General features: G+C 39.4%; 1 protein-coding gene across 1 annotated transcript in view; it reads right to left on the bottom strand.

Annotated features, from left to right (window-relative positions):
• Positions 1–27,228, bottom strand: part of TBL1XR1 (TBL1X/Y related 1) — a 113,039-nt gene that overhangs the window by 60,083 nt on the left and 25,728 nt on the right. Inside the window, exon 2 of the mRNA XM_059822448.1 lies at positions 1,548–1,612. The gene's annotated coding sequence lies outside the window, so the exon portion shown is untranslated. The remainder of the gene's footprint in view (positions 1–1,547; positions 1,613–27,228) is intronic.

Genomic DNA, 27,228 nt, shown 5'->3' with positions numbered 1-27,228 from the left:
GGTCTCGCCGTATTTTAAAATTTTATGAAGTATAAGGACTAGGTTAATATGGAATGAGTCATGTTTTTAAGAGAAGCAGTAACACAGACCTTTATTTTAAATCATAACTAAAACCATGCTCAACTAATACAAAATAAAAAGAAATCAGAGTAGCTTTTTGTGGAAAAAGGTGAACAACAACAACGAAAATTCAGCAATAATAGAAAAGGCTGAGAGCACTGCTAGTTCCAGTTTTGGAAAGTTAAAATACCAGGCTAAGTGACCAGGTAAAAATGATGCCTTCTCACTCAACAACTCCACTCCCACCAGCTGAAATTCATCCCAAATCAATATAAACTTTACACATATTAACTCTGAGCCTAAAAATCAGACTATTAAATGACATACACACTTGGTGCACATCTTCTGATTTCAGAGTTATATTTGCTTTACTTAACGCCAAATACAAGCTGCATTACATTTCACTCCATGATGTCTTCGAGAGTCAACAGAATCACTTACTACATTTCAAAGTAAAGCATTTACATCCAAGCAAACTCTCCTGGAGCGTCATTTTGCTCACAGGGCAAAGACAGTGGAGTTGCAAACGTGTAAGTGAGGCTCTAATTTATTTACCTATTCTTTAGATCCATGCCCACACACAAACCAAAAGGAACCCAGCTCAGCTCTAGGATCCCAAATTGAGTTTTCAAAGCCAGTGGTTAGAAACGCTATCCCTTTAAATTCTGTACTAAGCACAATGATCTAGAGATGCTTGAAATACAAAACTCACGCTGGCACTTTATATTTAAGGCTAATGCTGCAATTACCATTCTTGTAGTACACCTCAACCGTGACAACACAAGATACCAAAACTGCTTATTTGATTAAAGTTGGAGCAGTAAGTTCCAGTCCTTCTCTTCAGACCTAACCTCTGCCTTCCATCTGCACAACTACCAGAAAGCGTAAGTAAACGATAAAGACAGTCTGCAAATACGAACTTCCAATAGTCTGTGACATTGGCTAATATTCCAGAGATGGAATAAGAAGATCACATCAACCAAGCCCCTTTCTATAGGAGCCAAGATTTTAACTTCAGTAGTCTTATGCTGTCAAATGTGCTGAAACAAAATACACCTTTCACTGCATAGAGATAGATTATTTTTTTTTTTTAATAGGAGAAGCTGTTAGTACTGAAACAAACTGCAGAGAGCACCCAAGTGCGGGCAACAGAGCACTCAGCTCGGCTACAGCTTGCCCTGAACAAGCTTTCAGCCAAAAGAGGAAGCAAAACCAGTTACCAACAGGATGAGCTGTGCTATTGTCAAGTCACACTTCTCGCTTCAAAATTAACGTGCTGCCCTAATTTCCACGTGATAAAAATCCAGATACAATTTTAGTATTTTTATCAAACAGAATAGTAGTCTAGATGTTTCTTAAAAAATTAAAATAATCCACTTGTGTACTAAAGTAGTTACTCTAAAAATACTGTTTGCCATACAAAAAGGCTTATGGTATATTTGCAGGTAGGAACCACATCGCCTTTAGTCACTTTAAAAGGTACTTACCATTGGCAGTGCATTGATATGCGGAAGTTTTCCTTTCAGGTGCCTCTTGCCACAGAAGGGTGATGCTGACAAGGAAAAAAGGAGACAAAATCGGAAACATTAATTTTTATTATTTTGAAAACGGTGGCATTAACACAATAAAACATTATTAAGTATAGGCCCTCACAGCTCTTGCAGCCTACTCTGTTCGAGGAGCTGAGTGATTACCGCTGAATTTGTATACAGCCTAGAGCAGCAGCGATCAGGCACAGAAGAGCACGCAGAGCTGGGCTGGGGTTTTGCATATATCCTGTCACTACCCACATCACACGAACTGCTCCTGCGGGGAGCCTGAAACACAGGCCTTTGAAAAAATAAGGCTGTTGAATGAATACTTACACCATCAGACCTCTACACAGTTGCACCCATTCAGCAGGAGTATACACAAACAAAAACAAACTGCCTATAAAAAACCTGATGTCTGGATTTTGCTTTAGCTTTCCAGAAAAGGCTTTGGGAAATTAACTAGGCAAAGTAGGCAGCTTACAGTATCTTCTGCCCATGCCAAATTTCTTCTGGAAATAAACCTCAGCTATCAACTTCTAAACACTTTGAAAAGCCCAAAACAAAAATCAACATTCCAGCGGTTTGACTTCCAAAATGGTTACATCCACTGAAAAGCAGTTAAAAAAAAAGTGTTTAAAAATCTGGTTTCCTAACACGTATTGCGCTAAATAACTCTGTTTATGTTCACAGGTGTGCTCATGCATCCAGATAGTTACCAGCTCCTGCAGTGACCTCAGTAATTAAAAAACCCAGCTCATACTAGTTGCTGGCAACATTTGTCAACACGTACGTAATAGAAATCTTCCTAGGGCAATCTTCAAAAACCCAGCAAAAACATAATCCCAAAAAATCCACGCTCTCCTACATTTTAGTAATTTTCTTTACATACCAGTGATAATTTCATGCATCTAACAATAAAATAGTTAAGTATGAGCAAACACGTTTTGATGTCCAAATATGTGTTAGCTTCACCCACTGTAACACCCATTTTTATTCATTAATGACAAACAATTTTTATTCACACTAATGTTTCTGAGTGGTTGCTCTCCATATAAATATTTGCCAGATTACTTTTCTTGTTGGGAAATAATCTAATCGCCCACTCAAAGAGCAGGAAGGCGGGCAGATGGACATGGGTGACTAATAAAGTATTATCCAACTATTTTTAGATTAAACTATTTATAAAGCATCTAAACTGTGTTCAAAAACTTTTGCTATGAGTGAAGAATAACTATGGTTGTCTGGGCTCGTGATCAACACAAAAGTTCTCGCGTGCAATTTTCAAGCTCAACCAGTAGGAAATGGCTTATTAGAAAGCCATTTTTGGACCCAGCCAAAAAAAGAGCTGTAGCAGTGAAGCTTATTTTGTTCTTAGAGATCCCACCACACTACCAAGGCAGACAGAAATGTAACCTTCACAGTGTGTAACCTTCACAGTGCATGCGAGAAGCACTGCAGAGGATGCTGAAGAATGCAGGAATGCTGGGAATTGAAAGAATTTGCAAACATGCTCTTGCCCCCTTGTTTAGTTGTACCGATGCCGCAGAAATTATGTAAATAGGCTGAGGAAAACTCCACTCCTCAAGTGGCACGGTTTCCTATGCAGAGCTACTCAGAAAGTTTGTTTTTTCCACAGCCAGAGTTGCAGACCAGCAGAGAAAAGAAAGCTTTATCACCTCGCTCGGCAGACCCTATAAACAAACATTACTTGCTTATAATGAGAGTTTTCCTTAAAAACAGAACAAAGCACCAACCAACCAATATTTGCACTCTTCTTTTGAGAGCAAACTAAGTCATTATAAAAGCTGTGTGCAGAGAAAGGCAGAGGGCTCTGCTGCCCTGTTCTGAGTGTGACGCTTGGTTTGGGTTATTTCATTTGGGAAGGAACATGGCAAACATAAATAAAAGGATGATTGCACAAACATAAACCATTTTCTTCAATGAAAAAAGGCTTTCTTCAGTATACACTGCCCAAACTGTCTCCTTCCAACACCCCTTTGCCCTTGTGCAATCTTCTGAGTAGCTGTACTTCTCGTTGAAGCCAGAGATGGAAACCTTTCTGTCTGATCCATGGAAGAGGCTTCTTGTCCTTCGCTTTATATCTAAACAGGGCAGTGACACGGAAAGAAGCTGGAAGCAAAGACTCAAGAGAGCAGAGAATGAAAAAAGAAAGGGTTCACTGACTCTGCTTCATTCCTCACTCATGTTAATTGGTTGTAGACTCCAGTTTTAAATAAGAGCGCTTGAAATGACACGTAAACATTTAGAAAACTCTGCAATGTCCTTCAGAATCAAGTATTGAGTACAAATGCCTCATCAGCAGCTTTCTTCTTTCCAAATTTATTCTATTGGATTTTGCCATTTTGGCACGTACCTTGAAACAATGCAGGTGATGGCTGTAATTCATTGATTTTAGACTATCTCTCACCTTTATGTACCGACCTGTTACAGTGATTTAAACAGGTGACCAGGTGTAGTAACGACTACACTATGCGACATTTTAAAAAAATCCACCAGATGCCCTTGAAGTTGATAAAGCACACCTGGGAATGCACAGTAGCTTGTGAGCTTGGAGCCTTCATCTTGGAAGGGCTGGGGGTTCACCACTGACTGATGACTAATGCCTTCAGCATCGACTGAATACTGCTCCCCTCGACTTAAAAAGTAGTAAGATTTTGCTGTGTGTGTACCGACCTGCTCTCAGCCAGTGCTCACCAGTTTTGCCCACACCAGGCTTTACTGCACAAGAATGACACACCCAATGCCTGTGTCCCCCCATGACACCACACCCAAACACTCAGTACAACACCCAACATCATCTCCTCGGGAAAAGCATCCCACTGCGGGAAGAGCGGTGGCAACGCCTGAAGCTATAAACTCTCGAGACCTGCTTGCACGCAGAGGTGGCAAAAAGGTCCAGGCAAAAAAGGTTGCACGAGGCAGGCAGTTCCCATCTGCAGGGCCAAAACTAACACGCCAAACCAGCTACCAAAAAAGCAAATATCAATCCATGCTGCTAGCACAGATTGGGCTGCTCTTATCAACCGAGTAATAATCGTGTGGTACAAAGACAAAACCACAGACAAAAACAACCGTGGCACCGCACAGTGACAAATCTGGTTATAAACACATGGCACAGACGTACACTAACATTATTCCTTACCTCTTTCCAAACATAATCAGTTCAAAACAAGGATTTCTCTAGAAGCTATCTACAAAAATGTTCAACCATTTTCTTCTAGAAATGCCATCATTTATGCTATTTTCTCCTACCCGTCCATTACAAAACTATTTACACTGGCTTCATGCTACGGCTAAAACAATGTTTTCCGTGTGAGCTTTGAATCGCTTCTGTTCCTCATGTGAACTTGTGTGCTCGTGTTTGTCTTCTAATCCTCTTAGGATCACACTGTTTATACTACTTTCTGAGATTTTGGTGCTATTTGAGCTTCAACAACAAATTTAGTCATTAAATGTTGTGCTTTGTGAATTACAAAAGCCTTCTAAGGACACAGTATCTCTGCTTCTAAATTCTCAAGTATCCTGCTTTTATCTGGATTCAGTATCTGGAAAGAGTGTCCCAATCAAAATAGAATTAAAAATATCTAAATCCTGGATATTCCCCTCAGTAACTAGGCTGCAAAAAGCATCAGACAATAGTTTTAAAAGCCTAAATTGAAAACTAATCACTCCATTGAATCCTTCCTTTCATTTGGTTAATAGGCATATACAAAACTAGCGGTGATTCTACCACTGCGGTGCTTGGAACACAAACAGAGAAAATCAAAGTTATTTCTTTTAATCACAGTTCCACAGCAATGTATGACAATTTTTTTTAAACAATTCAGCACTTCTACAATAACATCTGCTTTTCAGATCTAATAGAGAAGCTGAACTGAGACAAATACCAACTCAAAAAATTCAAGAGAAACAAATTGAGGGGCAGGGAGGAAATCAGGACCACACACAAGACAGCATTAAAAACTGTCATTACCTGCAACTAGTTGGTAGCAATAGTTGCAGGTTGTTCCTAGTGAGAAAATAACACACAAACTGCACCAATACGCCACTCGAAGAGCACAGCAGCAGCAGAGCACTGGAGTATGCTCGGAATGAGGTGGGATCACCAAGGCTGTTTTACAAGAAGCCTCAAGAGGGAACACTCAAAGTACCCGAGACCTGCTCAGGGACATATCCACCTATATTCCTAAACTCCAGCTGAAATGGCTTTTCTCTGTCAATTGAGAAATCTTTATTTCCTCGTCTTTGTTCCATCTTTAGGCCTTTATTACGTCAGAAATATGGAAAAACCAGACACAAGCTAACTTTCTGGATGTTTCAAAGAATAAATGCTTAACATATATATTCGTATCACATAGAAGTTGCGCAACTTTCCACACTTCAGAAATACCCTTTCATATACCAAACAACTGTATGTCTTTGGACGTATGTGTGAAGCAACTATTAAAACAAAATAGGGTATCTGAGGGGATAAAGAATAAGAGCTGGGTAAGCAGACAACACTATTCTGGGGAAAAGATCATCTGGATATAGGAAGCACTCTTCAAAAGTGCACAGAAACAGGATTCACTGTGCAATGAGAATCACCGGAAAAGTCAGACCAGCGCAGAAGAAATTTGTAGCAGCTACATGCAAGTTTGTAACACCAATTTCTATAAAAGTCAAAAATTGAGGCAATCACAGAAAATAGCTTATAGCCCACTGAGAGGAAAGGAAGCTAAATTGCTGGAGAGGAAACCATCTTAGCCAGCTCTATTAAAAACACATAATGCACCAGAGTGATCTCATCAATACCAATCAGTTGGTACCACTGGGGAAGGAGGGAGGGTGAGCCCTGCTGCAGCATTTCACTTGCAAGGCATTTAAATGGAATTCATTAGTAAGTAACTTTCTGTTTATGTGAATTGGGTTAAAAGATCCTAGAGAATGACTTTAAATCCAGTCCAGACTGGGAAAGAGTATAAACAGTTACTACTCAAAGCACTGAGTGTTACGTGAAGGGCTCTAGAACAGTCACAAAATCCCACCTTCACAGACTTGTATATAGCATGGGGGCCCACCTATGTAAATTCAAGGTAGGTTTGTAATTTGTGTTGCTTGTTTGTTTTCTGAAAATAGAGGACATGATGACTAGTGACATACTGATAATAATCGCATATTGCTAAATATTTTTGTGCTTTCATTCTAGAACTGAATTTTAAATTTAAAATTAATCACTGCAAGATTAATCAGAGAAAAGAATAAGAGCCTATAAAACTGGGTGCTCTCAGCAGACTCACCTCAAATCAGAAGGAGCAAAAAAAAAGTTCCATGTGTAAAAAATAAATAAATAAATCTAATGTGTAGCATTTAAGGGCCACTCTGTCATTCTTAGTAAGTTTGTTAAGATTTCAAATACACACCTAAAAACCTGAACCAAGACACAAACAAAATATACCACTTTAAAAAAAAAAAAAATCAGAATTTTTTTTTTCCATTCCCTTTCCTCAAGGTAGGAAGAGCAGTATTTCCTGTGATACTAATTCAGCCTGCTCCAGCTTGCCAAATCAACTCAGCCGTGCTGCTCAGTGACAACCCTTCCCTTCACCATGCAGAGCCCATTAACTCAGATGAGCCTTCACAGCTGAACGGAGGCAGGCACCTGCTTTTGTCAACAAGGCAATGTGTTTGTAGGGAACTGATAGTTGCAAGGTTACCAGGACTTTTAAATTGGTCTCCAATTTGGGGATATGGAACAAAGCTCAAACTGCTTCCCTGGGAAAAATACCTTTTTCCCTTTCCCTGCTTCTGCTAACGGTGCCTGCCTTGTCTGTGTTTTTAGATACTCAGAACAAGATATTCCTCTGCTTTGGGATTAATGGTGGCCTTGCAGAAGAACCAATCTAGATTATGGCAAGCATCAGAAATCATTACAGTGGGGCAAAAGCACAACTGTACATCTTTCTTAAAGAGTTGAGTTTACTGAATTCATTAAAATTCTGTCTCAAGTGTGCCATGCTTTCGGAGGTGGGATACATGTTTTAAGTAGACATCATCACATTTGGAACTGGGCTCCAAATGTTTAAATAAGGAAATCTCTAAAAGTAACAAGAGGACATGACAATATCATGTTATTTTCAACCCTAATGAATGTAACCACTATGTTTCCCTCAATATCAGTACCAGTATCACCCTTACTTTTTTGGGCAACCAGAATTCAAACGGGGCATTCTTTCGGAGTAAAAGCTCGATCTACATTTTTGTCAAGCCAAGCTAATGAGCTGCAGAGGACGTTTAGACAATGCAGCGGGATGTGGGTTCTGCTGCAAGACACGGCGTTTGCAAACAGCTTGACGTCAACTGGCTGAAGAAGTCCTGCTGCGGCCGCTGACCCTGAACATCGCGTACACCCAGCGTCGTTGAAGTTGTGGCTCTCTTCCTATCTGAGAATGTGTTAGGAAGGCTGGTTGCCTTCTGTCTGCCTTCCGCAGGAGCACCGTGCAGGATATTTGCCTTTGCAGCCAAGTATCGTGTTTAAAAACAGACATATACCAAAATGTTCTAAAAATCCACCTTACTTGTGATATTGGGCATATAAACGTAATAGCACAGTCTGAACAATTGGGATCCAAGAATTCTTTTAATATAGCCCTCAAAATTATGAGTTTCTTTAATACTCAAAATACTTAAAAATCCGTAGGTATGAAAACATTTTTCTGAAAACTTAAAGTCATACCACAGGTCAATAGTAAAGTTTGTGGTGGACCTTGGGCATATATAGTCCAGATGTTCCTGGGATGCAGCTCCCCTAAAATAAGGTGTTTATAACACGTTCCAGATTCTTCCTAAAATTATTATTACTATTACTATTTTGTGCAAAGCCAGAGAAAAACGCAAGCCTCTCACACTGCCAAAAAAGGTAACACTGACTGCCCTGAAATCATCCATTAACCATATCAAGGAATAATTAACTATTTTTTCCAAAAATACTGCTCATCAAAAGCTGCTGCACTTCTGCTTACAGTCCCCTCTCATCTCCCCAGAAAGTTTTCAAAACTGAGTGACATTTGGTGCATAATGTACTCATGCAGCAGCACCACCTTTCTACAAAAATTCTGTGTATTGGTCATATTTTCACACAAATAACCTACAGATTAAACTCTTTCTATACAGGTAAACCCTGTGATTAAACAGCAGTTCAAGCTGCCTAAGACCAAGCAACACACAAGGAATTTTTCCCTTTTTCAAATCTCTACACCCTACCACCAGTAGACAATACCATCTTTCCTACAAATCCTCCTGCATCTGCCCTTCCCATGCTGCCATCATTTCTCTAACAGGGTACTTTTGCAGCATTACATGATGGCTCTGACTCACAAGGAGTTAAAACCTACCCAGAGAGGAACGCGGTTGTTAATGCACTGGTTGTCCAGCCATCCCTGCTAAAAGGACAACTTATTCTAACACAGTAGCTACTGAACTGTGACAAATTGCAGACTAGGGTATAGGAAAAAAGACTGTGCCTCTCATTACCATGGCAAGCTTTCCTCCTCCAGAGGCAGGTAAGCCATCCCTGCCTGCAGTGGGGGCTAAAAACTTCGAGGGCACAGGGACAGCACACTTGTTCCCAAATAAGCTGCCTCTTGTCCATAAGAGCTCAGCGGGTGTAGCTTACCTGAAGGCTTTGGTTTAGGTTTATTCTCAAGTCACATCCCAGCCAAAACCTATCTGCTGTTGCGCAGGGAGACCTCGGTAGCCCCCCTATCTACCCACTCCCAGTTGGGTGCTCTTGCCACTTTCTTTCCCCTAAAAAAATGGAAATTAATAGTTTTCTACCACTCAGCTCCTGAAGCATCTCACTGCAGGATCAGAAGAGGACAGAACTGGCTCAAGAGAAGAAGAGGGAACACAGCCCTGAAAGGGAAGAAATGCAGGAACAGCACTGCCCTATAGCTCCGTCGTCAAAATACACCTCTGTTTCCAAGGGACGCCTGGCGCCTTGGATGATGATGGGGATCCCAGCACAAAAATCTCACAGCAAACACGGAATGACGTACTAGGTCATGTGAGTCATACCAGAAATAACACAGACACTAACTGTTTGTCTGTCATGCTGATTAAATAGGGAAATAGTTGCATCGATATTAGACTTATACGTGGAATAAGAGACACCAAAACCTGTTCCAAAGAATAAGCAGCCTACAATACAGATAAACATAGCAAAATATTTACTTCAACAGTATGGTCAAGGAGAATAATCCATTTATTTAATAAATGCTAAAGTCATTAATCAACAGCAGCATTAGACTAATCTAATCATGCCACTTGTTCTTCACCTTTTTTTTTTTTTTTTTAACAACAGGACCTAAGCATGATCAAGGAAAACAAATATTTTTGATTCATCAATGACAGCATATTCAAAGGATTTGATGAGCATTGGGAAATGAAGTCACGGTAGAGAGTTATCACAGCAAAACCGTCACTAGGTTATGATTAATTGATAACAACCTAACAGTGCCCTTATTCCAGTCTGTCGTCAAGTAGTAAAGTGCGGCTTATCTACATGTATACAGTTAAACTATCAAACTGTGTACCTCCCATCCTAGGTGGTCTATTCTGAAATAAAAAAAGCTTTTCCTAAAAATGCTGATCATTATGTAAATTAACATTTCAATTATGTTGGGCTTCCTACTGTAGGAAAATGTTTTTCCTTATTGCACATGGGTGCAAAGAAACCTAAGCAAACTTAATTTGTTGCCAAAATGAGTGAAGTCAGTATTTCTGTTTCATTGGAAGTACTTTCTGTTGAATTTCCTACAGTCACTGCAGCTGCATAGCTCAATTTATAACCCCTTTGAACTAATGCATTACATGTACAGAGCAACACATAGCAGGTGTTTATCCTACAAACAAGTGGAATTGTTGTTAGATAACCTATTATGCCGCTTTGCAAACAGTTAAAAAAATGAAAAAACTTGCTAATGTTAGTTCCCCAGCACCTTGTATTTATTTTCCTTTATACAAGAGAAAAGATTTTAATCCAAACAAAATTGCAAGAGACCTGAATGAAACCTGAAGAGTGGCCATACCACATCAGGCCAAAGGGCTCCCCAAGCCCTCTCTCCAGCAGTGACCCAAAGGAAAAGTGAAAACAGCACCAACATGATCTAGTCCCCTAAATAATCTCCTACTCTCCAGCTATTTTCAACTCAGATGACTTTCCAGAGCACAACTTGTTTCGTATCTGTGTATTTAGTAACCTCAGAGGAATTATCTTCCATTAACATTTTCAGTCCCGTAAACATTTAGCATCTACCTCTTCTGGTAAGCAGTTTTACAGGTCTGCTCCCTGCTCGGAAAAAGAATAGCTTGTGCCTTTCTTTACAATTTTGTATATCTGCCTCTTACTAGCTTAACTTGACACTCCTGTAAGAGAAAAGGAACCTCTGAGCCCTATCCATCCTCTCCATGGCTCTCATGACCCCGAAGACCTCAGTATACCCCACTCCCCTGTTGTAACTTTTCGATAACCAGCTGCTGCAGGAAACAGCATATCATTTTGATATGACAACCGCACACTTTGCATGGGATTAACTGAAGTCTCCCATGGCATTTCCAACCCTCCTGCCCTTTCTGATCTTTCTAGTGTTACCATCTTGACAGGGTGGTCAGTAATACAGATCCACTTCTATGGACCACTTGTATATCACCCCCCCAAAAAAACCCAAACACTTAACACATTGTTATTGAAGGTGTTCATCTATAAAAGTGTTCATCTAGGAATGTGAAATGGGGAATTGAGCATCTAACATGGTAAATGTTAAAATAACGCCATTAAATCTCAAGACTGTTTTTGAAAGAGCATTGGCCAATATATGCTCATCAGCATAAGCTCACAATTACAGAAGAACTCAGTTTCTTACATATTAGTTTTTAATTCAGGAAGCTATTACCTTCTAAATCTTAACTCCTGACTAATTCTCTTCTCAGTGTCTCATCCTTCCACTCATTTTCTCGTCTGTTCTTCAGCAGAGCTCCCTGTAAACAGGGTTAACAGCATCTTGTTTCCTCTGTAATGGGTATGTCCTAATAGTAACTGTAAAGGATGTGTCAATGCTACCAAGAACGACTTGAATTTAAGCTTTAAGCTTTTCTGAAGAACTGACACTAAATTCACCATCTTCAAAAGTATCCCAGAAAAAAAAAAAAAATCAGTTTTGTCAAGCATGTTATTTATTATTTTTAAAATCAGTACAAAAATGGAACTAGTTACTACCCTCTGCATTGAATGTCTTTTTAATCTCAGTGAAAGTCTACCTGATAACTTGGAAAGCTGTTAATGGATCAGGTCTCAGGTACAGGTAAGTAGCATCTCCAACCAGGAGAAGAGACACAGCAATTTAACAGGAGCAAAAGTCAAGGGCAAGAAAAGAGCTAGGTTTTAGATAAACCTACTGAAGATGGTGTAGCTGGAAACACATTTTAAATAACTAGGAAAAACTTCCCCAAAACAAAATCATGCAGCTGAAGAATAGTCATGAGAAACAGCCTATGCTATGGGGCTCCTGTTCTTTTAAGCAAGAATAGTAAGGACTCTGGAAGGAGTAATTCTGCCTAAGGAAACATCTAGTGTATAGCGTTTGATCTAACAGGGCTTTTACCTTTCTTTACTTTTTGATTCTTATCTTGATCATTTCACACCAGGAATTTGAAATTGGCTGAGCTGCGCATCCTGCGAATGTCACTATTCAAACTAGAACAGGCTTAAGATAGGATTTCATCATTTGGGAATTTCATTTACAGAATTCTGCCTCTGCGGTTGCCTGCAGAGTTCTCCGCAACTGCTGTCAGGACTCCATGAAAAGGATGGGTTTGGGGCTTTTTTTTTTTTTTTTTCTTTTTTTTCTTTTTTTTTTTTTTAAAAAGTCAACTCACATTTATCAATGTGATCTACTAGACTGATCAGAGAAAGTAACAAAGACTCAAGTCCTCTACTCTTGGTCTTTGGGAAAAAAAACCACTTCCTTAATCTTCCAACTTGTGAAAGACAGAGAATTTTACCCACACCTTAATTTTAATAGATGAGCAATGGCTACCATCACTGGAATTACTTACTCCTTGCATGTTTTTTGCTGCTCTGATACAGATTTACTAAAGCACCCAGAAACTAGCCCAGTTTTCATTTTTCAAAAAGAAAAAAAGTGATGTTTATAAATTTAAAAAAATTAAAACAAAAAAAAGCTATGCCTCTATTTTCAGTTTGAATATACAGATATGTAGTTGTTCTTATTGATGAAGAACAAATTGGAGGCCTGTACGTTTTGCCACTTTCTTTTGTGATCATGCTAACACACGCTCATTAACCAAGGAAACAACTGACAAATGCTCGGGTGAGGAGTATCAAACATGTTTGTGAAAAATACTCCACCTAGCAAAAGTATTTCCCCTCATGTCAGACATGTCAAATATTGGGATCTGGTTCATCTCCAAACAGAACACTGTAGATATTATTTTAGTCACACCTAGTCAAGGGGTTTCCTTCCCTTTTGTTTTTTTTTAAGCATGCTTTTCAAGCATGCTTTTTTGCCATGCTTTTCAAAGTTAGCAGCAGGATTTTAAAATGGAACAATATGATGTATTTAACACTATCTAACAGATACACAGAACCTATATAGCACTATGTAATAAATGCATAGAACTTGACAGCAATAATGACGTATCTTCCATCAGCCCACAAGTAATAACAATCTAGGTTTACAAGCTGCTGCACTTCAGAAGAGCCTGTTTACCAGATCAGATAAAACCAAGGTTCAATATATATATATTTTGTTGCATGACACTGTACAGCTGCAATCATTTATCAGACTTTTTCTTGTGTCTTATCATTCTTATCACTGCCTAAGGAACAAGCAAAATCTTGGAATTATAAAAATGTCTCGAACACTAGCACTTCTGACCCATTTAACACATAGCAACTTTTTTTATACCAACTTTATCCAGAAATAAATCCACTTGCCATATTCTCACAGGAATACTGCTACTAGGCTGATTTTGACACCTTTTCAGAGAAGTCTCATTTGACCTCTTGGACTGTACATATAGCAGACTGTGTGTGCACACCACAGACACACTGACTCTCCCCCTCCCACAAAAATGAGAAGGATGCTATTTTGCCAGTGACGTTTGTAGACTAAACAAGCTAAGTTTAAGAGCAATTAGCACTATTCGTTCTTTTGTCAAGTTAAGATAATCTCCTCATGGCACTTTTAACTAAATAATTTGTTCATGCAATGCTTCAGAAAACACTACCACTTTTAACTTTTTGTTCCTAATAATATCCTCCTGTAGAGTAGTAAAAATAAATATGAATCTACATTCATTTATTTTAGCCTGCATATGAAGAGTTAATTACTTCAGCGTGTAAAGACTTTACTACAAAATTCTTAGGTGATTTGGACTATTGCCAGTCCTCAAAATGACATATGCCAAAGACTCTTAACAAATTCTGAAGATACTGGCTCCGTAGACCAGCCACCAACTACCCACGGCCTCAGAGGGCAAAAATGAGTGTGGATGAAGGCATGCAGCCACAGTGAAGTGCAAATATTTCACGCCAGAGAAGCAACAATAGCGTAAAGTGTTAGTAATACATGTATGAAAGTGACCTATGAAGCCTCCCATCACTGCATAAAATTCCACTGTCCCAGCAGACACTATATAGCCATAAACAGTAAGATAAGGAAAAACAGATGTGAATTCTAGCAACATGGCATAACGAAACTCAGTATATGCACGTATACGATGGGCAATGTAAATAGAGAGAGGTTTGCTTCTTGGCTTGCAATTGCAACTTCAGGATTCAGCTTTTCACTTTTGTTAGTGCATAACAAAATTGCCAGTAGGGCAATCTGGTTTCACACGTAACTATCCATGTCAAAATCTCTCATGTGACACATTTTAGAAAGAGAGATGTATTTGCAAAATATTAAAGGCAACATTTGCATTTCCTTCAATTAACAAACCAGAAAGACACCACCAAGGATCCAAATAGTCTGCTCATCCTTAGTCACCAGAAGACTGGACCTGATGAGGTCACTTCAGATGCCGTATCTGAGGCACTCCACCCAAACCCTCCTGTGGGTTTGTTGGGTTTTTTTCCCCCCTTTTTTAAATTAACCATTTCTCGCTGCTAACTATAAATTAACAATTATATAAATCGAATTTAAAAGCAGAGACATTTCCTCAGCCTCGCAACAGATAGCTGCAGCACTGCCATTGCTATTGCCCATCAGCTGAATAAAATTACCAAGATTCAGATGGACTTCACTGGGGCTACTCACAGCCTGGAGGTGCGTGGGAGCGTTCCCAATACACCCCTCGCCAAGGAAAGGTATGGGCACTGCCTGAGGTAAACAGCTGAGTTATTCGTGGCCAGAGAGACCCAAAAAGACAGAATTGAGGCATGGTGAACTTCAAAATTCTGGTAAAGATATAGAGGAGAGGCACTTTTATGATATCAATATTAATTATTTTTAGAATTAAAAAATATTAAAATACAAACCCCACCGATACCACACAATAAATTTTAAACCACGCTGCTTCTTATTTTAACTTACTAGAACAGAATGAAAATAAATAATGGTGCCTAAAGAGAACAGGAGCACAGTAACTCTGGCTCTGGCGCAGGCTGGCTCCCCACAGCCAGGCTGCAGCTTCTGCCCGGCACCACTGCCTCACCAGGGAATCATGTCATCAGGGGAATAGAAAAGAAGAGGGAACACCACAGAAGCATTCCATTTTAAAGAGTATTTTTTTCATCTTTGCCAAAAATTTCTATTAAAAAAAAAATTTTAAAAAATCTTCTGTTACTCTTTAATTGAAATTCTTCACTGTGTTTTGACAACAACAGAACACTGCTGCAGCATCTTTGGTATGTGCGGTGACTATTATTTTCTTAAGAAAACAAAGCTTTTGCAATGCTACAATTTGCCTTGGATCACATAATTTTAAGGCTGAGATTAAAAGACGGTGGTCGATATCAACCAGATCTGAGGGAAAGAGAGAAATCCAGAAATCTCGCTGATGCCCTAAAACAGCTGGCTGAGTCGGGCGGAGAGGGTGGGTGCACATGCCCTGATACACACCGCATTTCTTGTAAAAGCTCCTTGAGGGAAAGGCTGCATTGAGTCACATGGGAGATTCCTCAAGCATAGGAAAACCTTCAAAATTCAGGAATGCCACATCAATTTACAGGAAACCATAAATCACTATTTCCATTTTCCATAGAGTAACTTACGGGTTGCTAGAAACAAGCAGGCAAAAATAATTCACGACCCTCTCTCTCATGTCTTTGAAAAGTAACGACGGTCAGACTACAACGCAGTATCAAACTATTTACAGGTTCAGAAGTTAAAACTGGTATTTCAAACTGACCAAAATCACACACAGAGGCAATGCACTCAGGAAAGCGCTACTTCGTGCGCTCAGCGATGCCTTACGCCGGGACCGCTGACCCCCACGCTAGTTCAAGGCTGCGCTGCAGGCTGGCAGAGCTGAGCCCCAGGCAGCAGGAACAGCACTACTCAGGCCACGGTGTTTTCCAAAGATATACCACCTCTTAAAATTGAGTTAAAAATTTAATTTCAAATTCAATTTCTAATTTTGGCAACCTATACCAAAATCTGATTTAAGCCACTATAATAATTTCAGACAGATGAAATATTCAAGCAATACATTAAGTTTTAAAGAAAGCTAAACCACTGATGGAACTGCTGGAAATCACAGACACAGCATTCACAAAGAGATTTATTCAAAGTGTTAAGCGGTAAGCTTTTACAGTGGCACAGAAATTATTCGGTAAGCTTTTACAGTGGCACAGAAATTATTTTTAATACCCCAACTAGTTTGTATTCAGCTAGCCTCAGTACTTTGAACGTACTTCGTACATTCAAGGATGAGAGGTTTATCCGCCAATTATAAGAGGGCAAACCCCCACTTATTCTGAAATCCTGAAGAACAAAATCAGTTCGTTTCACTACTTACAATATAGTATTTTTTCCAACTTTTAAATGCAAAAGTTTTCATAAATAGTCCCTCTTTACCCAGTCTACTGCAACAGTAAAAACAAGTGAAGATTTTGTGCTTTATATATCCCCTTTCATCTAAATGCGGTTTGACACAGTAAATAAGAAACATGCTATTCATCAACTTGCAACTTCGTAAAAAGTCAGGAAAACTTAAATAACCGGTATAAACAAAGGCTAAGTTATATGCTTTAACAAAAAGAGAGCAAAGCAGTAAATCTGCCTCATTAGCAAAAGAAATACCAGTTTTACTACAACAACTCAACACTAGTAGCAAATCAAACATTTTAATAGATTGCAGCACAGTTATTTTCTCGATAAAGTTTGATTTCCCTAAATCCAAAGCAAAATTACAATCAATTACTTGAAACAAGGGCTTCTGCGTGTTGATTAAATTGTTTTCACTTTGATCCGCCCTGGGCCTAGCAGACATTTTTTTTGGTATTAAGTACTCAAAGGTGTAAATTAAGGCTTGGAAGACCTCCTTAAAGCAGTATCTATAATAAGCCTTGATATTCAAAGAGCAGTTCAATACTTTCAAAAGAAAAAGCTTTTAAGTAGGGTAGGAAAGGCATGCAGCAATAGGTAGTCTCTTTGTTTCTGGATGTAAGTCATTGAAAACTGATCCAAGGAAAACCCTAGCAGGACATGCCCACATCCTGAGATGGTCGGTGCTCCTTCAGAGGTAAAACAGCGAGCACCGAACAAACGATTAAGGAAGTTCAACTACTCTGTTCTAACAGCCAAGTGACAGATCAGGAGCTCTTAGATGATGGTATTCTGGAAAACTGCAACTTCTACATTGCTGAACAAAAGCGTATCATTTACATAGTGATAGCATCTATAACAATGATTTGTACTGTGATGGCACTGGGGTCCCAACTGTGAATAAAAGCCCCAATATGCTAAGCAGAGATACGATAGACCCATAGTTTAAGGATAAAGGCAAATTCTGCAGAGAGATGTAACACAAGGAGCACAGAACCACCCCAGTGAAGCAAACGTGGCAGTGAGAGGTATACGGGAGGCAATGCATGCCCCACGCCGCACGCAGATGAAGTCTCAGAAACCACATGTGTAGCAAGGCTGCTTCTGAGGTCAGCCTGAACCTTCCCAAACCGCTAGTATTGAGCGCTGCTGACAAACGCAGGTGTAAGCTCTTTGATGTAGCAGCAGCCTATCTCTAAGCATCCAACACTGCAGGCAGGTCCAGAGGCTACGCAGAACCGAAAAGAGAGGGTCCTCACAGAGGGCATCACTGCCCTCCTGCAAGGTGACAGCAAGGCTGCATGCCACAGTCTATTGATTATGCAACGACAGGGCTCCCGCTGGGATTTACGTTGAAAAAGAGAGAGATTTGTAATATCCTCTATGCATTCATCTTTACACTTGGAGAAATCAAATCAGCACTTGAATAAAAAGAGCAGGCACTGAACAATGTACAGTACCTGGAAATTGTATTCTCAAGTTCTCAGGTGTTGGAATTGCTCCTTCTCCTGCCCTGATAAAGTACTGCTTTCTAAATGAATTTTAACATATATCAGATTGCCAAATATTCATAATTTATAAGCCTGATCTATTTTGCAATAGTCGATTTTGCAGCCTTATTTTGAGTGATTTATATTAACACACCACGGATCACAAAATTAGAAATACAAAGGTCAATATTTAGGCATTACCAATAATCAGAAAAAGCAGTCTTATCTTCAGGTTTTGTTTTGCTTTTTTAAGTTTAGCTTTATCATTTAATTCTAATCCAGCAAACATTCAATATGTAAATAAACCACAAAATTGTACCCAGACTATGGTACTCTTCAAGTAATTACACTGAGAAAGAAGGAGAGAGTAAGAGGGCAGTTGCCACAAAAAGTCATCTATCTTAATCATACCTGCAATTATTTTTGCATTTGGTATACATTCAATACTAATCTTTTTATACTTTACTTCTATAATTCATACGCAGCAGTGCCACACTTGCTCTCGCTTCTGCAGGCAAGTGTTCCCCAAAAGTTCATTTTGGATATCATAAAATCTCAACTCATCAGCAATTAACTTGTACATCTCATGCAGAAGTTTCTTTACAGTTCTTCCTCTGCGTCCCTTCTGGAACATGAGTGAGAAACACTAACGACATTTTTAACTACAATGTCAGAAGAATAATAAAGTTGTTCCCATTTGTATGGTAGCAAATAAGGAACTGATAATAATATAAAATATATACATTATAAAAAAAAAAAAAAATCACAGAAACCCCCTTCTGAATTTAGGTTTCACTGTCTTATGTACTTCAAAAATGTGAAGGACCCTGAAAGATCAATACAACTCATAAGATACTAAGGTGCAGAAATCAATTGATTTTTTATAAATGTGGTGAGTTGTATGGTAGCAAACACTGAGATAAACCAAACGGATCTTTGTACAAGAAACAAAATAGGTTGTATAAATCAAGCATTTCTAAATCTCCCATATCTTCAAATAGGGAATGTGGTAAAAGAATGCATGACAGAAATTGTTTTCTAGTGGGCAGTCAGGTTTTTCTCATTTCAGGTAAAAACTTTTAATAAAGGAATGTGATCTCTAAGGATTTTTCTCCCCTCTCTCTTTAATTTTCAAAGAGCTTTCTGAAAATTAGCTTTGCATTAGTATCACTGGTTGGGGATGCCAAAGGAAGAGGGCAGTAGCCTTTGATCAGCAGATACACAACCCTTTTGCTGATTTTGGAAGGATTTTACTTACAGTAACTTTAAAAATCTTTAGATGGTAGTACCAAAGTCTCATTTCAGATCGTTCCTGGTTTGAAGACATTGGGGGTTCGCGTTCTGCCAAGTCATTCCTTCTGCGAAGTAACTGAGCTCAGACACTGGAGTCCCTCAGCAAATGTGCATAGAAGGATCCAGCAAGATGGGACTGGCATCTAATTGCCACTCTGGCTCCACCAACTTCACTTTTATTCAGTCTATTGCCTGAGAAATTTCCAAACAAGGCAGAATGAAGGTGCCAAACCCCCGATGTACATCCACACCACAAGGACACTTACTGGATTGTCTTTAAGATTGGGACACTATTTGGGAAAGCTATGAAAACAACGCATTAGAGCACAAGGAGACAATCGTTTTCTCCTAAAGCACTGCTGTGCCGTGTAATAGAAAGTGTTATTAAACAAAAATAATCAACTGCAAACACACACACAGATAATTTACTGAACAAAAAATATCTTGCAGTAAAGAGACAATATAAATTACCATATGCAGACAACTTGTATGCCAAAAAGGCAGGGGGCTTGCGGCCCCACAAAAATAAAAGCAGCAAACGCAGAAAGACGGTTACAGACTATGTTTTCATTTTAGCAATAGATATTAAAAATTATCCAAAATTGAGGATGCAATTGCCAAAAGGAAGAAACAAACACAGAAAAAGAATAATCAAGACTGGAGAAAAGGAGATTATCAAAGGCATCTCCTATCACAAGAATAGAAATGAGATCTTCAGAAGCCCTGAAGGACTCCTTACGGAAAAGAAACAAGAAAAGCTATAAAAAACCCCAAGAAAGGGATCATTACTGATTTGATCATTTTGGCACACAAATAGAGATGTACTAGAGATGGTAGAGACTGCCAAAGGGAACAAAAAAAAAAGGGGTGGGGTGGGGGGTACTGTCCTGTATTCCTCTTGCCCATGCCATGCTAGACGCATTCCCTGTCTTTGCCACCTGCATCCAAACCCCTGCAACCTGTTCGTTCTGTGGCAGCTGCATCATTCTCATACTTCACAGCTACAGTGCTCTAGGAAAACAAAAGACACCAGGGTGTAAACATCTCTGTGAGACTAATGGATCACCGATTGCACTGTTGATGGCTCCAGCCCCAAGTCAGCATTATTTCTTTCTTCAGAGCAGAAAACGTACCGTGTCAAAACAAAGCATGAGTTTCACTGTGCTCTTCTGCTCCGACCAGAGAGCTGTTTATTCCATCCTTCTCCCTTGTCCATGCGCACCACAGAGTACCTCGGTTGCCTCTCTAGAAGATTACGTTCCCAGAACACGGGTTGATCAAACATACTGAATGCACTATTGACTTCCACAAATTGAACAGGTATCTCTAAATCCTAACAGTTTCTGTAACAATTTTACTTACATAACTTAGAATGCCCATAGAAGGAGGATCCTGTTTGATATTCGAATGCTCCACTGTAGGCATGTAAGACACAGTGTAAATGCCGTTTTAAAACAAACAGAAATTTTATACATTTCTACTCATTTGCAAGATGATCAAAACCAGTAAGAAGTTCCAAGGAGAAGACTTGAATTTTGTTCATTCACCCCCCGCATCTACCGACTCCTTGAGTTCATGCAGGAACTCTCAAAGCCTTTGGAAAAAGCAGAAGGGCCCACTGGGTAGTGATGGAGAGAGCACACGTTATTTAATAACCAGAAACTACGTATGAGAGACCTTTCTAGTTTTATTTTTAGCACAACGTATCTGTCGGTTGAAAGACTGTATTTTAGCACTGAGAGGAATCTAACGGGAAATTTATTTTAAGCATACGGTTCTAGCAGGTCATAAAGATTGCATCATTATCCTCCTTGGACAGTAATTGGCAGTAAGAATACATGCTCTTCTCTCAGTTTTTGTTTCATTGATGAGTTGTGAGGAAAGAGAAATGCTGTTCATCCAACATACTGTTTATTTAATATTCAGCTTTCTTGAACTCTTCTTCTTATGCAAAGCACAAATGCTGATGATCAATTATTTTAGCAACCATAATTCAAGCTGAAATTTTACACTCTGTAAACACATTATCATGACCAGCACATTATGCATTTGAAAAATTCCAGTTGCAGCAACCCATACAAATGAACACGCTGCATTAGGTTTACAGTAAAATTCTGTTCTGGCTAGACGTACAAGGGGTTTTTTAGTAACAGTAAAATGAATGAAGCACACATATATTCCAGGTATTTTTCTATGCAGTGTACAAATGCACACATTCATACACTAAAACTTTCATGCACTTGCTTTAAATATTAAATAAAAATGAAAAATATTTACACTTATCTCTAACAAGAAGTTATTTTAAATATTAGATTTTACGTTTTTAAAATTAAATTTTCAGATAAGATAGAGAATTCAAAGGACAGCTGCTGTCATTTTTGTAGGAAAATTCCCTGTAAACTTCATCAGGTTGACGACAAGGAGAGGCAAGTTTTCCCAAAGCAACCAGTAGATCTTCAGGAGCAATCTAGAACGCCCTCACACTTAGTGGGTGGCCTAATACATCCCAAAATGAAGGTCTGTAATTAAATAAAAACTTGCAAAATTTAGTTTAGACTTTTTATGAGAACACTTAATGCACATATAATTGGGGTGTAACACATACACTGCATTACATTTCACTGATAAACCACAATTTTTCAAATTGACGTTTCATGAAAACTCTTAGCAAATAGTTTGACATTTAATGCTGCAAATAATAGTAAAAGGCTAAACAGGGAAAAAGTGGGCCTGTTGCTGAAGGAGGTGGATGATTTAGCGACAGCAGATGGAGATAACACTGAGGCTCCTATCAGGGATTATTTGGTAGAACCTGACCCATAGGACCAGATAGGCTGTGTCCAAGGGTGCAGAGAGCCAATGCCATAACAAGGTCACTATCGCATTAGAAAGCTCATGGAGACCGAGGGGGTCTGTGATAACTGCAGAAAGGCAGATCTTGCGCCATCTTCAAAGAAAGGAAGAGGCTACTACCCCAACTTCAGCAAGGCTTGACACTGCCTGCCACAATATTCACGTATCCAGTTTGGGATGTTGCCATCTGGATGAGAGACCACCAGATGGGTAGAAACCTGGTTGGATCGTTGGGCTCCATGGGCAGTGGTTAATGGGTTCTTCAGTAACTGACCTGAAGGCCAGTAACAGGTGGGATACTGCAGGCACCTATCCTGGGACCTGGCCCATTCAACGTCTCTATCAATGCCTTAAAGAAAGCCAGGGAGTGTGTTCTCATCAAGCTTGCAGATAACACTGGTTTGGGGACAACTAGCAGCTATACTTGAGGCTGCCATCTGAAGGGACCAGGAACCCACTGCAATTCAGCAAGGACAAGTGCAGGGTGCTGCTCCGGGGAGGGAAGAGCCTTTGCATCGCCCCAGGCTGGGACCCACGGCCAGCGGAGGAGAGCCTGCAGGTCTTGGCGGGCAGCAAGCTGAGCACCAGCCAGCGGCATTTTGTACTTGCTGGCCTTCTTCGTCTTACAATGGCTTATTCTGTCTACTCACTGCCTGTAGAGTATTTGACTCTGAAACCTTAACAACATTATTTTGGCAGTTCTTTTATAAAATAAAGTAGCCCTGGTGAAGAGCGTGACGCCAGCACGTCCATGTCCAGCAGGTACTGCTAGTTGTGGATTTTTTGTTTCCAAAATGTGCACTCTGTCTGCAGAGAGAACTAGTGCAGAGCCTTCAGCAAAATAACTGAAAATTGTGATTCCTGTGTCTATAATGAAGCCATGAGTAGCATTTTAAGGGGCACATTCTACAACGCATGCCACAAAAGTAAATACTATGTACATGAAAATTGCCACATGGTGACTGCAATGAGCACGTATGCTCGTTTGCCAAAGGAGTTCCTTGAATTTGTATATAACTTGATTCCTTATCAAGCATGTTTAAAATCAAGCAATTGCAAAGTCCCATAAATATAAGTCACTATTTGAATTTTCATTAATACGGTACTTAACACGCAAAACCAAATTAATTTATTTCCACATGCAAAAATCTGAATGCATTTGGAGAGACAGCACATGCTCACACACACTTGGAACTGAGCAAACTGTTACAAATTTACTGGAAAAATTGTATACTGGGCATATGTAACTGGCAATTTGTGAACACATAATTGCTATTTCTAACCCAAACCAAAGCAAATCTATCCAAGAAACATGTTCATATAAACACATTATTTTATATGTATATATGCACACACACTTTTAAATATTTTATATAGAAGCACATTCTGAAAGCATGAAAACCAAAGCACACTGAGGACATAAAGAGCCCTGCTTCGTTTCCCCTAGATGCAAGGCAAGCTAAGCATGTGTGCCCACACTGTAACCAATGCCCCCTCCCGAGTTATTTTCTGCCGGGAAACAGAACAGCAGCTGTACGAGAGAAAGCTAGAGGTTAAACCATGAGCATCTGGAGGGAAGAAAAAAGAGGCAAGAAACTTTACCATTAATGTCTTCCCAAGCTTGAGTAGCAGCCCTACCTTCAACCCATCCCATCTTGCTAATATTCCAAGGTGTGTTATAACATTCATCATACAAGCATACTGAACTAATTGACATATTTTAATTGTATGAGCACAAGGCTTCTAACATTTATGCAGATAAAAATCAAGTTCAGAGTTGTTAAAAGGAATTCTCTTAAAAACTAATGTTTAAACGACAACCTCAAGGTTAAAGTAGATTTAATTTGGCAGGGTGATGTTTATAGTGTTCCTAGAATTTTGAAATACCTGCAAAATTCCTCTCTTTTCTCTTTAGCTAAATATCTACTTAGGGTAAAATTTCTTCCCACAGTAAAACTCAATCTCCTAACACAAAAAATAAAAAAAAAAATATAATAAACATTCACAAATTAAGGTTTCAAAAAAGAACCTATGGCATGTACCTGAGCAATACTTCGCAGATCACAACATACTCATATAATGATCACTTTGGAAGAAAAAAGGTTAATTAAAGCATATACTTGGAATATTAGCTGAAAGACTGACATACACTATCACTCAATTTCCATTGCTCTTCAGTAGAAATCCTCTTAACTAAGCCTGCGCAATTGAAATACCTACTCCTTAAATAATCAAGACGACAAGCGAGACCATTTTACTTCTTGAAGTTTCAGTGTACATTCCAGGGCTCCTTATACTTTAAGCAAATGGCAATAAAAAACAAAGGTATTCTTATTTTGAAAGTGTTTTCGTAGGCTTAGAGACTGTCATCGTACATTTTCAAAATGCTCAAGTACATACATACACAAGATGCAAAACATCAGTGCCACTCATTAAAAAACCCACACTTTTTTACTGGTCTATATGCCTCTATCTTTATATAAAATATATATTTAACTTAGTTACATCTAAATTTTGCAATTCTTTCTGTGTAGCACTTCTAAAACATGGCCTATTCCATACATACATACATACAACTGAAGTTCTTATCCAGACTTCCATTATCTCATGCCTGAGCTTACGCTGGTCCTGGCAAAAGCAAGCTTGCCCCACTCAGGTCCGCTTAGGATCCTTCTGAAAAGATCATTATCTTTTGTCTTGCCACATCTCTTTGTACCCCTTCAGCAGCTTCACTTTCTAATTCCTCAAACATAACACACTTATCAGGCTTCTCTTTTAATAGCCAAGAAGGGCCTTTGCTTATTGCTGATTTGGTACCAAAGAGCTAACTTCACCTACCTCCAAAAGGGTAATGATACACTTGATATATTTTCAAATGAGCATCAGCATGCTTTCTCACGTAGTGCTCATTACGAGAGGTGCTCCCAAATTCGTACGTCTCCTTTGAATCCCTTTTCAAAAGTCTCCTTTTCCATGTCAGCTACAAAAACTGTCTGTTCAGTAGCTCCAGGTGAATTTTTCTTCCATGAATATATATATAATGGCTTTCTGAATTCACACAAACTTTTAGCATGACCATGTTCTGAGGCAAAGAATTCTGCAGGAATATTCTAGGAAAAAATACTTCACTGTGTTTATTTTGGAGATCACTTTCTAGTTTCATTTGATGCCTTTAGTCTTTGCATTAGACTAACAACAACCACTCCCTGATTACCTTCACTATATTGCTCCCGATTTTACAAACCTCTCCCATCACCTCACTCAGCTGTTTCTGGGTTCCTGCCAGCGAGACTGGGGACTACTCATCTGGTTAATGAAACTCTTCCATTGCTGATTCTGACTGCAGAGATGACCTTACTTGTGAACCCGAGCAGACACTTCACTTAAGTTTCTAGCAAAGACTTAGAAAGAAATAAGCTTGTTTTCTCGTTAGCAGGAGAGGCTTCTAGAATTGTTCTACCTCAAGGACATAAGACGCTGAGTCCTGTGTACAAAGAAAGGTGTCAGCACTACTAATTTCTGCTGCCAGAAAAAGATATGTTCCATATCGCCCATGGCAGCGGAAGGGAAAGGACAGCGAGGGATACTGAAGACTATCAAATCCTGGCTCGGCTGCTATGGTTATTCAGTCTCCACACCTTGTCTTACTACCGTGAAAAAAGAATTAGGTTTTCTCTCAAGGGTTGAACTTTACTGAGGACGACAAGGTAGTGTGACAAACCAGAAACCTGCAGGGAAGCCACAGACCTGGTTCCCGTGCACTTCGGTAGCAGCTCTAATGCAACTGTTGTTAGAGCCTAATCTGCCTCCTGGTCCAATTCCTTATTCTGCAACAGCAGAAAAAAAAGTTAGCAAGTTCCTGCTATAGGCAGCAAAAGGGAATGGCTGTGTAAGGAAGTTCCAACACGCATGCCTCCGTTAATTCACTAGAGTAACTTCCCCATGATACCCACAGCACAGCAGTAACGTCCTAATAAATTCATATTTTTAACTTTGTCAGGAAATTTTTCGTACAGATTTGAAGTTGACTGAGACACAAATTAGTAAGATTCTCTAGCATTGGTTTTCTTTCCTTTGAGCATGAACCTGTAAGAACTTTGGTAAACACACTGAAACATTTTATGGTTTCACTGCTTTATGGTTAAATAATTTTATATCCTTTTCTGAGATGTCTTGCATCTGTTTGAAGAACTACTGCCTACTGAATCACAGGTATTTCCAAAGCCCTAGCCACACTCAACTACTGTTATTTTTCAGTCTCTGAAGGAAGCAAGATAATCATTAACTATAGCATAAGGGAAAATAAAATCCATGCTGCCTCACTAAGTTAACACTGCACATCCAATAAAAAAAAATTCAAAAATTATAAAATCATTCAAACAATTTTATTTTTGATGTTTCCCATAGTTTCTCTTACTACACTTAGTCATTTTTTCATGTTTCTCTTAACAAGGCTTGCATGAGATGACCTAGTTTATTTGCACTCCTCCCAAACTGTGAAGTAGAATGTGTTAACATAAACCAAATGGTCCCAATCATTTTGAAACAAGCTTCTCCTCTGCCAGCGACTCACCCTCTGCCACCTCTGCCTACTGCCTTGACACTTTCCAGCCATTTTCCCCCCCAGGCCTTTGCTGCCATCTCCTTTGTTCTCAAATCTTGCCACCCAAATGCCTGATACCTCCTTGCTTTTTTTCCTGGGCTGGTGCCACTTTCTTCTCCCTCCCAGGCCAAGCCTTGCAACCCCAAGCAGTTGGGTTCCATCTTACAACCGGCTGCTCCTCGCCTCTAATGTCACCAGATGTCACCCTGTGGGAATCAGTAGCCCAAGCTCCTGTGAAGCCAAGTGCTGCCCATGGAGCGCAGAGTGGCTGGCTCTGCCTGCTGTTTAAATTAACAGTTTGCTTCCCAGATGTGCAACCAGCCAGC

This window comes from Gavia stellata, chromosome 11 (assembly GCF_030936135.1).
Source record: "Gavia stellata isolate bGavSte3 chromosome 11, bGavSte3.hap2, whole genome shotgun sequence".
Lineage (NCBI taxonomy): Eukaryota > Metazoa > Chordata > Aves > Gaviiformes > Gaviidae > Gavia > Gavia stellata.
The sequence above is the reverse complement of the archived record's forward strand: the minus strand, read 5'-3'. Positions and strand labels throughout refer to the sequence as shown.